This window comes from Mesoplodon mirus (genome assembly GCF_964341445.2).
Source record: "Mesoplodon mirus genome assembly, chromosome: 14".
Classification (NCBI taxonomy): domain Eukaryota; kingdom Metazoa; phylum Chordata; class Mammalia; order Artiodactyla; family Ziphiidae; genus Mesoplodon; species Mesoplodon mirus.
The window spans coordinates 87,896,662-87,909,309 of record NC_138990.1 but is presented as its reverse complement, the minus strand read 5'-3'; positions in this window follow the sequence as shown (position 1 = coordinate 87,909,309).

Here is a 12,648-nt window from a genome sequence, read left to right as displayed (position 1 = left end):
TCTATATGGCTGGTATCACGTGAATTATGAGCAGCCTTAGGGGAGAAGTCCTCAGAAGGCAGAGCCTGGCTCTCGAGAGGCTCTGCGTGCTCACAGCCCACTCCAAGACCTCAGTTACAGCTTCGGCCCCCAATATCTCTCCCTCTGCCTGCTCACAGTTTTTGAAGTCTTCTTTCCTCCACATTTCTCTTGAGAGGTGGAGGAGGAAGATGAGCTTCAGGCCAGCTCAGACTCCCCTGGGATCCCAGCAGGATGCCTATCATTAACCTCCCACCTTCTAGGAAGCTCCTAAGATCTTCACATTTGGGGCAGTTCTCATTTCAGCTGTGCTTCAAATTGCTGGCTGGAGACGGCCTGTTGGAAGGTGGCTAAAAGCAAGTAGCAATCCTTCGGGCAGCCTGGCCCTTCTCGACTGTCAGTCATCTTCAGGGATATTCTGGGAAATGTTGTTTGTTCTAGAGAAGGGAGGGAAACAATCCAATTGTCCAATAATGCTTGAACGGAAAATAAATGATGCTATATGCATGTGATCACATAATATCAAACAGTCAAAAATCAAAGACCTAGATCTATATGGATTCACGTGGATAAATCTTGAAAACATAATATTGATTGAAAGAAAATAAGATAAACAATGTTAGATTGTGATAACAGGTATGTAAGTGTTTAAATATTTAAATCAATTCAACATATTGCTTCTATATATACAGATGCAAGAAAATAAACTTTATCCAAAGAACACATTATTTACATTTAATATGCTCATTTATCTAGGAGACCCAAAAGAACCCACAGATAAACTAGCAGGAACTAATAAGACGGTTCAACAAGGCACACACATACAAGATCAATAAATTTTAAAAGTCAATCAGGCTCCTCTACACTGGCGATAACAAATTAGAAACTATAAAAGAAAATAAGCAAAAAAGAAGATCTAAAAATTGTCACAAGAGCCGTATAACTTATTTAGAGCTAAGCATACGTAGAAGGCAATATAACTAACGAACTGAGTACGAACAGTTAAACTCCGCCCAACCCAAGGTTAGGAAAAGACTGTTGTTACTTTATGAGAACAGACCCTCTTCTTAAGGAGCAGATCAGTAAGTGAGAGTGAATCAAAGAAACACAGCATTTGAAAAGTCAGCTAGTCCAAGCCTCTTGATCGCACATACAGAAGCTGAAGCCCAGATAGGTTGAGTTACTTGCTAAAGGGCCCAATGTCCTGACTCAAGGACTAGCATTTTTCACTCAGTCGCAAGACACAATCAAATGCAGTACCTTGGAAAGAGATGGGGAAAAAATGAAGAAATCAATTATATAGTTCCTCATCTTTAAGTACAGAAATAGCCGTGACAAAATTACACGTATTGAGGGAAAATTGAAGTGCAGAGTTTAAAATGTCAATAATCCACAGGGAAACTGGAGACCATTTAAAACATTCATATTAAATCTCTCTAGAAAAGACATTAAAAGATCTCCAATCAAAATGTGAATTTTATAATAGACATGGTATGATACAATTTATAATAGATATGGTAGGAACCTTTCCCTTTCACGGGAAAGCTTCGGCTGGGAAAAAGGAATTGTTCTTGAAAATGGGGCCTGTGCTATTGCAGACACTGTGCTCAACCTAGGTCCACCGAATGCTCTGATGTCATCACTGAGGTCACAGAATTCCACTGTGAGCCTGGCAACCTTGCAAACATAACAGCCCTGGTGAGCACTAGGCACTACTGCTGGTTCACCAAGTGGTACAAGTTTTTCAGCCATTTAGGAGACTTGACTATTTTTGTTTGTATTGAATCATTTCAACGGATTGCCCAAGAGCCAAGAAGGGCCAACCTGTAGGGAAGAGGAGGAGTTGGACATCTCTTGAGGCATCTTCTAAGGGAGACTTCTAGTTGGTACGATGGAACGGCGACAAAAGAGGAAACATCTGGAAAATGAAGAGTCCCAGGAAACTGCCGAGAACGGAGGAGGTATGTGGGGGGCAACTTGTCTGGGGCACATGGGTTTCTGCCAAACTGAAGCTTCTCTAGGAAGCGGGGGACTGAGAACGTGTCACCTGTGAAGCAGGGAGCGAGACACCTTGTCTCACTGATGCTGCCGTATCTATCCGGAGGGTCCCTGTGGTGTGAGACGGCACAGAACGGCCAGATGCCCCCTGGGAGATGGGAGGTCAGCTCCGCTGGTCTGAGGACTCTCTCCTGGGGCAGCCGGGCCTGGAGCTTTGTCGGACTCACAGCAGGCTGCATCCTGCTTGCACAGACCTAGAGGTGCAGCTTTTCTCAGTCCCCGATTTCTCTCTTATGCTCTTGGATCTTTCCTAGGGGTCATGAGGTGGGGGATGTGAAGGATGCAAGGATGCTGAGAGAGACCCATGAGTTGCTTGGCCTCTTTTACCAAAGTGGAAAGAGAAGCCCCATGAGTTGAAGGCCCTGTTGAAAAATATCTTGACAAGTGGAATGCACTTTGAAAGAAGATTGTTTGTCTAGGGATGGTGTCATATTGAAAGCAAGGAGGTTTTATTCCTTCAACAGGAAGAATTTCCCAAAGGAGATCAAGGGAAGGGAAGGGTTTTCCAGAGACTGAGACCGCGTGAGCGGGGGTGAGAAATGGCCTCAGGGTCCTGCGGGGAGCTCTGAGAGCCACGGGCCACGTGGTGCCTGCGTGCATTAAATGTAGGCGAGTAGCTTGCCCTGGGAGAGGGGTGGTCACCCCAGAGCTCCAGCTAGAGGCCTCTGCCCCAGATTAGAGCCCAGTAGCTCCTACCAGGCCCAGGGCCCTGGAGACTGTAGGATGGGCCCTGGGAATGGAGCTCTAGACAGCAGGCAGATTTCCAGGCAGTGGCTGGGACAGGCTGGGGAAGGCAATGACTGCCCCTGACCATTCAGAATATTTTGCCCTATGTTCCTGTGTGTGTGTGTGTGTGAGTGTGTGTGTGTGTGTGTGTGTGGTAGTGCAGAGAAGAGCGAGATGAATGGGGGTAGAGTGCTTACCAGATATAAAGTCTGCGTGGTAAAGTTCTTGTCACCCTGCCTGGACCTGGCTGACACTCGGTGTACGTAAGAGTGTATACAGAATTCTTGTTAGGGGTGTTTTATGAGACAGTAACTCATACACCCATGTACACTCTGATGCAGCAAAAATATCACACACCCCACATATAACTTCCTTAGTAAACCACACACAGCACATGGAGGTATATACACGCATCCCTCCTATACTACGTTCTCATACAAACCACCTGTATCACAATCCTCTCCTCCAACACCAAACGCTGGAGATGAGATATGTATATAGACACACACACTGTATATATAGGACACACACACACACACACACACACACACACTATATACATGTATCTCCTCAACTCTTGAACAAACACAACTAACTTCAGCCATCTCTAAATACCTCTATAAGAACCAGTCACGTGTCATACACACCACACTTATAACACATTCTTGAGTAATGCCAGACCCGCTTTGTACAAACCACAGTAAACCACAGTCTCAGTAACCCATGTCAGGATTGCCAGAGAAAATATGGGCTATCCAGTTCAATTTGAATTCTAGATAAAGAACAAGTAATTTTTCAGTATCCGTATGTCCCACATATTGTATGGGCTATACTTACACTAAAACTAAGTCAGGCCAAATACTGCATGGGAATACTTACACTAAAAGATTATTCTGGGTTTATCTGAAACTGAAATTTAACTGGGTGCCTTGTATTCTTGTTCGCTAAGTCTGGCAACCCTTATATACTTACCACCAGCTGATGTATTATATATTTATTGTAGTTTTGTTTAGTGTGTGTCTTCCCCTACTAGAATGTGCAGCGTTACCAAAGACTACAACAATGGAAGAGTGCCGGATACACAGGAGTAGCTGCTTACTGAATCTTGGTGAATGAATGAATGAACACACACCATAAATACAAGCCACACCATGTAATGAGGAAACGTTACATGTCCCAGAATTCCTGACTTGTGAACAGAAACCATGCACACAAAGGCCACAGACACAGATAGACACGTCTGCACTGTGCTCCCCATGCCAACCCCACACTTACCACAGACTTAACTGATACACATCACTCACTCTTCCCACACACTCACAGTCACCACCGAGGCCTACATTACCAACTAGACAGTGAGAGAATAAGTATTGATTGGAATTAAATCCTGGAGGATCCACTGGGAACCACACTCTCAGCTGTGTGTATTCACTGCACCTGACACGTGTCACACACTCAGTAAATATTTGTGGACAGAGGACTGATGAACCCACCCTGAGCCTTTCATTCCTCCCTCAGGAATCTCGAAGTCACAAGAGGATCCCCCTCGGCTTGGATCCACTGTGGTGGCCCAAGGCTGCAGCCCAGGGGCAGTGGAGGTCTCCTCTGCCTCTAAATACTTCTTCTGTACTTCTACTCTGCGCAAGCTCAGCTACGCTGGTAAGGGCGTGGGGCTCCTCAGGTGACGGGGTGCTTGGCTGTGAAGCAGGAGGCACACAGATCCCAGGGAGGCTGAGAGGAAATCCAGGGTCATCAGAGGTGATGAGGGCTCTGTGGAGGAGCCTGGGCAGGATGGCTGAGCTGTTCCGAGGGCGTGGATGCCAGCTGAGTCTGGGGGTGTGTGTGTGAATACTGCTACTACCATGGTGGGGAAGTCAAGGAGCAGGGGCCGGAAAGGTCTGGGCTTGAGGTGGAGGGAAGAGGGACCAGATTAAGCATCTTCAGAGGAAAATGTAGGCTTTGTCTTTGCCTTTGCTTCCAGAGAAGGACAGAGTTCTGCATCATACACCTCCAGCCTGAGAGCAGGACCATCCAGCTCAGGTGCACACAGCTCACACATACACGCGCCCTCCAGGCACAGCCCTTCTCAGTGCACATCAACCCCAAGCACGTGCTCCACAGTACTCTCCTGCACCACAGCCCCATTCCACAAGGAATGCACCACCGATATTCCCAAACTCACACTCCTCATCGTACACGCATCCAGCCGCATCCCTCACATACTACAGCCCTCACCACCATACTCCACACCCCTGTATACAGACACCGCTCCAGTATACCCCCCCACGCACATGAAAAGCCCACAGATGACACCACATACACCACTCCGTCCTACGGCCAACGGACACCAAGCTCACGACATTGCTATGTCGTGCCAATGTCCCTCTCTCGTCTACCACACCTGCTCCCTCAGCTTCCGGCATGGTCCATGCATGTTATTATGATTTTAATTTCCTTTTTCAGGAATCCGGAGATTTCATCGAGACACTGCCCAGCCTAGACCACCCCTAGCCCAGGATCAGGAAGAAGGAGAGACCGCTTCCCCATCACACTGTGTCTCCTCCTCACCCTCTTCACCCTGTAAGAACTATCTGCACCCAGACAAAGAGGAAAGGGGCATGAAAATACACTACATGCAGGTACAAGTGAACAAGGGTGTCGCTGTCTCCTGGAAGACAAAGAAACCCTTGGAGTTGCCTGAAAAGCAGCTGAGGATAGAAGAAGTGACCCTTCCTGAGGATGTGTGCGCAGTAGCCACTGACCCCTCTTCTGATGTGTCCACCGAAAGCCTCCTGTCTGACAGTGAGCCCACTGGGGAGGAGAAAGAGTATGAGGAAAGGGCAGAGCCAGGCAGCCCATCAGGGCCACCTGCCGTCGAGGAGAGACCCAGCGCCAAGACAGCGGACTGGATGCTGACCATGGAGACCGGCTTCAGGTGCATGGCCTGCTGCCGGGTCTTCCCCACCTTGGAGATCCTCCAGCAGCACGTGAAGGGCGGCGTCCTGCAGGGCTTCAGCTGCCGTGCCTTTCATCTCACCATGGCCCAGCGGATGGGCAATGTGGAATCCGAGAGCACCCCTGAGGAAGAGGACGAGGAGGAGGAGGAGGAGAACGAGGAGGAGGAGGAGGAGGAGGAGGAGGAGGAGGAGGAGAAGGAGGTAGAGAAGCAAGAAGAAAAGGAGAATGAGGGAGAGCAGCCCACGGGGGAAGGCCCCAGCCCAAAGAGACCCCGCAGGCAGGGTCTTTTCTCTCCTTTGAGTTCCAAACAGCAACTGAGATTCATGGGACAGAAGATCCTGGAAGACGGTGTGGCCGTCCCTTGGAAGAGGTAAGGCTTGAGGCTGGCAGTCTTCTGAGCCTATGTCACGAGGGCCCAGAGGAGTCTAAGGGAAGGGGCCGCACACATGTGCTGGTTTACCTAATGGCTCTGCAGTTGCATCAAATGGGACACACCCAGCACTAACAAAGGCATTGACCTCTGTTGACGTAAACAAGAAGGTGGAGCCTTTTCCTAGGAGTTTTCTCAGGGTCTGCACGATGGACCTCAACTCTTAGAGGACGTACTGCCAGCAGCTCCTTCTCGGCAGAGAGAGCCAGGAGTGGTCTCAAGAGAGGACAGGGGCCCTTGCAGGACCAGAACTTTGAGGTCTGAGAGCCTTGGGCCTGAGCCGAGATCTCACCCGGACCACTGGACCTAGCCTTCTGTGACAAAGGGGAATATGAAAGAGAGTCACGTGGAAATGAGGTCCCCCGAGATATGGAAATGTTCCAGAACCTTCGTTGCGTGGTAGTTGATCTGGAGCCAAGCTCACTGTGGTGTGTGTGGCTCTGAGCATTAAGGCAATGCTGGAGGGTAACCCTGACCAGCAGAGCTTGGAGTGCTTCTTGTCTCTTCCTGTTCTACCTCATTTGTTTTATCCCTTCCAGGGAGAAGAAAGGACCCTCGGGAGAGTAGCAGACAGAATGCCGTGGTCTGAAGGAGGATGAAGGGACCGGCACTCAGTCTAACATCATATGACAATAGAAGCGTCCTATGCAATAAAGGGCATTTTCCAAACCTTTCCTGGAGCTTTTATTTAATGACATTTTTCTATCTATGCATCTATCTGTCATCTACATCTGTATCTTTCAAGGTTTGTGAACAAGCTTTCACATAAGCACTAGAGACGTCCGCCAGCATTTTCCAGAAGAGGCCTGCAAATTGCTGGGGACTCCTCACAAATAGGGAACGGCCACAACCCCTGCCACACAGACTATGCGCGTGGCCCTCCTGACGTACTCCCACTCTCTCTCTGAATTTCCCAACGTCTGAGATGAGGGTGCTGACTGGAGGCAATGATCACGTGCAGGCTGAATCTTCTCCAGATTCTGATTCTCTTCCTGGGCATATCGTCCTTAAGCACAGTCTCCATGTCCCTGGCCACACTGATCTCTCTCCTTCAGTCCTTCCCTCCCTCCCTCTCCTGCCTCCCAGTGCAGAGAATACTTTTTGCATTTGAGACGACATTTATTTTTGGTTCACAGAATTCTCACCTGTTCTACTGTGGCCTCCGTTGTGAACATTCCAAAGCTGAGACTTTTCTGTTTTTCTCCCTCATTTCTGCTGAGTCTTTACCTTCCTAATGCAGTGAACTCACACTGCCTAGCTGACTGGATGGGGAAAAAAATCCAGGGAGCAAAGAGAAATAATAAAAGAATATATCAGTTAATTTTTCATAGTGTTATCCAACTACATATTTTTAAAATTTTGGAATAATATTAGGAATCTTCTCTTTATAAAAAACTGAATTATCGGGCTTCCCTGGTGGAGCAGTGGTTAAGAATATGCCTGCGAATGCAGGGGTCATGGGTTCGAGCCCTGGTCTGGGAAGATCCCACGTGCCACGGAGTAACTAAGCCCGCGTGCCACAACTACTGAGCCTGCGCTCTAGAGCCCGTGTGCCACATCAACCGAGCCCACGTGCCACAACTACGGAAGCCTGCGTGCCTAGAGACCATGCTCCACAACAAGAGAAGCCACTGCAATGAAAAGCCCGTGCACCACAGCCAAGAGGAGCCCCCGCTCACTGCAACTAGAGAACACCCGCTAGCAGCAACAAAGACCCAATGCAGCCCCAAATAAATTAATTAATTTTAAAAAATTGAATTAGTTTCAAGGGTACAATGTATAAAAGTACAATAAAAGCCCCCCTTCATAACCCCCCAACCCCACTCTCAAGATGGAATCGATATGCTGTGATACAATTTATAGTCGTAGTACTACTCCTCCTCCCACCACATCCGAAATCCTCTGAGCCAGGTGCAGCAGCTTCCTTTCACAATGCTAGGACCCGCCACAAGACACATGATAATCCCTTTGGACATTTCAAGGAGCGGCACCAAGGGAACAGTACCGGGGAAATGCCACTGACAGCTCAGAATATCCATGGCATTTCTAGAGCCTCGGCACTGCTCTCGCTCTGGGAATGAAGGTCCAAAAAGCACATCGGAGAATGTTCATAGTTGTAAACAAGCTCCACCTTTGAAACACAATCTACATAGAACCACATATACAAGCCTGCACGATGGATGAAGCCAAGGTCTCCTCCATGATTTCCCTTCTGACCACCTTATTGTCTCCTCAACCATAAAAGGTGAACTTGAAACTCAGGACCTTGCCTTGTCACCAGAAACATCCAAGCTTGGATCAGTCTTTCTAAGACCAGATACTTGCTCTCTGAACTATTAGAGACTTGTCACATACACACAGGTAGAACAGGATTATTTCTATCTACCTGGGGACTTGGAGTCTTTCACATTGCTCCTGTTAAAACTCTCACAACAGCAAAACTTTACCTACAAAGGGTTCAAGCTATGACACTCCCAACTTCCACAAACCTCCTCAGCTCTTGTGAGTCACATGCAGCCAATTCCAGGAATTGGAAACATGGTTGTGAGGATGAAACTGACTTTGGGGCTCCCCTTGGATATGGTCTTCCAGACTTACCAAAAGGCCATTAAGAGGAAGGTTTACCCCACCTCAGGGAAACCCGAGGCAGTACTTGCAGTCAAGGGCTGGCCATGGCTTCTGAGCTACATCCAAAAAGAATTTCATACTGTACCTGGATCTGCTGAAGCCATTTCTGACTGTCCGAGAGCCAGCATGTACCACTCCTCAACTGCCTCCATTGTGGATCATCAGTAGGGCTGTCAGATTTAGGACATAAAAATACAGGATACCCAGTTAAACTTGAACTTCACATGAATAATAAGTCATTATTTTTAGTATAAGTAGATCCTATGAACTATTTGGGGCATACTTATCTTCAAAATGTACTCGTTGTTTTTCAAACATTCATATTTAACTAAACAGTCTATATTTTATCTGTCAACCCTACTCAGCAGAAATGATGGAGGCTCATAGAGATCCAGGAGACGCCTCAGCGCCTCCTCAGCTTTTATTTCTACGTCCTGGACAGCGAGCACGAACCTTCCACTCCCAGTCAGTGGCTAGAATGGAGGATATTCTCTGTTTTAGAGCTTTTTCTACTTGTCATTGTTATTATCTTCCTTATGTTAAAGAGATGTTTATTTTTTCCCAATCTTAATAGCTCATCCAAAAGTATTTCAAAGTTCATTAGAGAAGGGAAAAACAATATGGTTCTGAAAAGTGAAGGAAACCGCCTGGTGTTTAGTAAAGAAGTAGTAGGGAGACTGAAAAAGCCAAACTTAATAAGCAGATCTCTCCAAGGGTATTTTCAGAGCTTGATACCCTCCCACACCCTGAAAATATTATTACATCAAGAATGTAGAACTGCTAACCAAATGTAAGGCTCCCATATGATTCTATCAAACTGAGGATGCTTCTTTACTAAGCAGTGAGCACACTTGCTGTCCCAGGGACCTTGGCAGTTGCAACGTAGGGCTCTTCCCTTTGGGATGGAAACAGCAAGTTTTCCTGTGGTCTACACGCTGGCCCCAAAAATACTACACTCCCAATACTTGTCAACTTTAAGTATTTTCCTACATATCTCCATTTTTCTGTTACTATTTGGACTACATCCTAGACTTGACACTACATAAATTGCATTCAAGAAGCTATTTTTAAAAGTTGGTAGGAAACCTTAAATCTATGGCTTGCAGTCCCTGGCTTACTTTCATCCAGGTGCATAAGGGTTTTCAAAAGTAGTCAGGTTAGTTACCCTGTATCACAGCCCCACGCTTGTGTCACAGATATAAAAATGGAACATGATATTTAAGGTTTTAGTTGCCAAATCATCAAGCCTCCCAGACAGAGGCAATAGAGCAAAATGATTACAGAGGCATGGATTTTGATTTGCTCCAGTGTCTTGGGCAAGTCACTTGGCCTCTGTATTTATTTGTACTTATCTGCACTTATCTGTCACTTGGGGGTCATAATTGTACCTGGTCCATGGGTACGCTGTACAAATGATCTGTAAAGTAGTTACAAGAAACCGACACAGAGTAAGCACTCCACAGACATTGGCTATTAGCTATTGTAAATATTTCTCCGTGAAACAGATGACATTATCCGTGGATGACTCGGTGGGAGACAGTGAATCACAGAATCACAGCATGTTGAAAGTGACCTAGTTCACACTCTAATGTGAAAAGAAGAAAAGTGTGCATGGGTAGAAAATCTCTGAAACTTTACACAACAAAGAGTTCATCATGTTAACTTGGAGGATTAGAATAAATCAGGAAAGGAGGAAAGAAAAACTTGAGTGTAATTCAATTTCTCTATCATTTGTGTTTCTACACTGAGACTCTGAATACACTGGAAGTGCAATTTTTTTTAATGTGGCGGGATAAAGGTTTTCAAGTTTTCCTGATCCATCCGTATTATTATCTCAGAATTGCTGGCATTTCTTGCCATCTTTGGATCTACACCCATGTGAGTCAGTGGGCCATTCTGGACGGAGGAGATAATAGAGCAGAAGTGAAGTGAGAGAAAAGGAGAGACAAGATTTTCTCTTTTCCCTTCAAAGAGGAAAGGTCTTTGGAATGGGAACAACTCACAACCAAACTTTGGGGAAAGGATGTGATGGAAAATGAGACAAACATCCTACCCCTGTGATGAGAAGGATTCCCTGGGCTGGATGGAGGGAGGTCACAGGTGGCTGGACAAGGAAACCAACTAGGGAGAAACACACACAAGTGCAGAGCAAACACCCTGAGGCCACTCAGCCTGACTCCATGCAAACATGTGTCCAGCAGACAGCCCTTCACCTGTGGCTCCCCAGCAAGACAGGTACCTCGGGGGTGCCAACTCATTCTGAGTCCATTATGCCTGGCCATTCATAAACCGCTGTCTAACGTGTGAGGAATAAACTCTCAATGTGTATGAGGAAATTGGGGAAGGAGATTGAAAGGTTACTTAAACGAAAAAAAAAGAAGTTCAGGAAGGCAAGATGGTAGAGAGACAAGAAAAAGACCTTAAAAGATAGAAAGGATTTGCCAAAGAAGAGAAAGCAAAAGAAATGATTCCGAATGGGTTAACCTGCAGCTAGGAAGTTAAGGAAGATTATTGATGGGTGAAGACTATGGAATAAAGTGAATAAAATTTCTCAGAAGTTGCTGAGAATATGGTAAGCAGCATGATTATCAAATTATGAATTGGCTGCAATGGCATTCTAGGGGGACACTAGGAAGGGGAAGCAAATGTTCCTGAGATGACAGTAGCAGGTGGAAAGTTGTTTCAGGGGAAGATCAGTCTTGCAGAGGGTGTATCAGAGGAGGGCAAGTGTGAGCAAGCAAGGAAATACTAAGTGTATACGGTTCCTTCACTGAGTGCACCCAGCCCCGCGGTCAGCCTTGAGAACAAGCAGGACTTCAGGTACTGGAGCTACATTTCAGTCATCAAGACTTGAGAAGACACCCTTAACTCAGGTCTTCTCTTCAAACTCCATCTTTCCTTCTTGACCTTCATTTGGCCTCTTCCCTTACCCTCCAGCTGTGGACTGAGGCCACAGAGCAAGATGGGTCACTAGTGTCCTCCATCCCCTGGCGACTGTGGTTCACATCAGTGGAGTACCAAAGGCAATAACCAAGTAACAGACACAAGAGTGTATGAAGAAGAAGAGATTCTGATAAGGCTTTCTGTGACAGTGTGGGCCAAGTCGGCTCTATATGGCTGGTATCACGTGAATTATGAGCAGCCTTAGGGGAGAAGTCCTCAGAAGGCAGAGCCTGGCTCTCGAGAGGCTCTGCGTGCTCACAGCCCACTCCAAGACCTCAGTTACAGCTTCGGGCCCCAATATCTCTCCCTCTGCCTGCTCACAGTTTTTGAAGTCTTCTTTCCTCCACATTTCTCTTGAGAGGTGGAGGAGGAAGATGAGCTTCAGGCCAGCTCAGACTCCCCTGGGATCCCAGCAGGATGCCTATCATTAACCTCCCACCTTCTAGGAAGCTCCTAAGATTTTCACATTTGGGGCAGTTCTCATTTCAGCTGTGCTTCAAATTGCTGGCTGGAGACGGCCTGTTGGAAGGTGGCTAAAAGCAAGTAGCAATCCTTCGGGCAGCCTGGCCCTTCTCGACTGTCAGTCATCTTCAGGGATATTCTGGGAAATGTTGTTTGTTCTAGAGAAGGGAGGGAAACAATCCAATTGTCCAATAATGCTTGAATGGAAAATAAATGATGCTATATGCATGTGATCACATAATATCAAACAGTCAAAAATCAAAGACCTAGATCTATATGGATTCACGTGGATAAATCTTGAAAACATAATATTGATTGAAAGAAAATAAGATAAACAATGTTAGATTGTGATAACAGGTATGTAAGTGTTTAAATATTTAAATCAATTCAACATATTGCTTCTATATATAGAGATGCAAGAAAAT